Source organism: Macaca mulatta, chromosome X, assembly GCF_049350105.2.
Source record: "Macaca mulatta isolate MMU2019108-1 chromosome X, T2T-MMU8v2.0, whole genome shotgun sequence".
Lineage (NCBI taxonomy): Eukaryota > Metazoa > Chordata > Mammalia > Primates > Cercopithecidae > Macaca > Macaca mulatta.
In genome coordinates, this window is record NC_133426.1 from 100,285,585 (window position 1) to 100,287,776 (window position 2,192).

Consider the following 2,192-nt stretch of genomic DNA (forward strand, 5'->3'; position numbering starts at 1 on the left):
CAAAGGCCCCATTTGCAGTTACCCTCTAGGATTAGATCTCAACATACAATTTTTTGGAAGTCACGAACATTCAGTACATAACGGTTTATTTATATGCAAATACAAGAATATGACTATACATTCTCATGCCACATTTCTTATTCAAAAGTTAAGATGTACCACTGCTCTATACCCTTAAACAGTATATATTATATTGTATATTTTGTATACCTTTCTATACAATACATAGAGAGGATTCTCTTTTTTTTTTTTTCAGTCTGTATTCTATTCCATTGTATGAATACAAAACAGTTGATTTAACCAATCTTCTGTTGATAGATTTTTAAAGTTTTCTAACACTTTACAATTAAAAACAACACCTGGTGAAAACCTTGGAAATACATTATTCATGTGTGTGTAGGTGTATCTGATGGACAGAATTCTGAACTTGAGATTGCTGAATCAATGGGTAAACACATTTGCAATTTTGGAAGCTATTACTAGATTAACTTTTATAGAGTTTTACCATTTTCACTTTCAGTACAATATATGAAAGTACCTGTTTCTAATTTATAGAATATATCCAAGAATCAATGTGTCATATTTGTGCAGAGGCCATGGTAATCTTCTCTAAATTATTCCAATTATAGTATATATGCTGCTGAAGTGAGCACCATGAAGTAATTTTTAATTTAATAATGGATGAATGCTTTTGAGTGGCATGCAGTCAAAGACAGCACATACTATAAGACTCCTTCTTTCCGTTAAACCTGGAGCAGAAACAGAGAAATGGTTTTGCTGGAGAGCTGTAGCCTTTTTTTTTTTCCCCCCCAGAGTGTTAATTGAAGGGAAGCCACTTCACCTTAAGCTCCAGCAACACATGTATCTGTGCACTATCTAATAGGGACAGAAGTGGTCAGAGAGTTGGAAAAATTTCATGAAGGTCTAACATTTGAGCAATTGCACACAAAGATAGAGTTCTCTGCTGATTGTATATCAGCCTCAACATAAGAAAGTGGCTTGTCCACTCTGAACCAACATGGACTGTGGCAAAATTCAGCAAAGGACAAGCAATGATGCAATTGATAAAAGAGAAATTTGGGAAGCTATTTGATAAAAGACAAAAATTTGATGGAACAATAATAATAATAATAAAGACAATGTTTTTTTATTTTTATTTTTATTTTACTATACTTTAAGTTCTAGGGTACATGTGCACAACGTGCAGATTTGTTACATATGTATACTTGTGCCACGTTGGTGTGCTGCACCCATCAACTCGTCATTTACATCAGGTATAACTCCCAATGCCATCCCTCCCCACTCCCCCCTCCCCATAATAGGTCCTGGTGTATGATGTTCCCCTTCCAGAGTCCAAGTGATCTCATTGTTCAATTCCCACCTATGAGTGAGAACATGCGGTGTTTGGTTTTCTGTTCTTGGCGATAGTTTGCTGAGAATGATGGTTTCCAGCTGCATCCATGTCCCTACAAAGGACATGAACTCATCCTTTTTTATGGCTGCATAGTATTCCATGGTGTATATGTGCCACATTCTCTTAATCCAGTCTGTCACTGATGGACATTTGGGTTGATTCGAAGTCTTTGCTATTGTGAATAGTGCTGCAATAAACATACATGTGCATGTGTCTTTATAGCAGCATGATTTATAATCCTTTGGGTATATACCCAGTAAAGGGATGGCTGGGTCATATGGTATTTCTAGTTCTAGATCCTTGAGGAATCGCCATACTGTTTTCCACAATGGTTGAACTACTTTACAATCCCACCAACAGTGTAAAAGTGTTCCTATTTCTCCACATCCTCTCCAGCACCTCTCCAGGAGTTGTTTCCTGACTTTTTAATGATTGCCATTCTAACTAGTATGAGATGGTATCTCACTGTGGTTTTGATTTGCATTTCACTGATGGCCAGTGATGATGAGCATTTTTTCATGTGTCTGTTGGCTGCATAAATGTTTTCTTTTGAGAAATGTATGTACTTATCCTTTGCCTACTTTTTGATGGAGTTGTTTGTTTTTTTTCTTGTCAATTTGTTTGAGTTCTCTGTAGGTTCTGGGTATTAGCGCTTTGTCAGATTGGTAGATTGCAAAAACTTTCTCCCATTCAGTAGGTTGCCTGTTCACTCTGATGGTAATTTCTTTTGCTGTGCAGAAACTCTTTAGTTTAATTAGATCCCATTTGTCAATTTTCA

The 2,192-nt window shown here is 36.3% G+C and overlaps 1 non-coding gene across 1 annotated transcript; it reads right to left on the reverse strand.

Moving 5' to 3' along the window:
• Nucleotides 1-545: 545 nt before the first annotated feature.
• Nucleotides 546-653, reverse strand: LOC114675183 (U6 spliceosomal RNA). The gene has a single exon (XR_003726277.1). It is a non-coding gene; the product is annotated as a U6 spliceosomal RNA (small nuclear RNA).
• Between the last annotated feature and the right edge of the window lie 1,539 nt (nucleotides 654-2,192).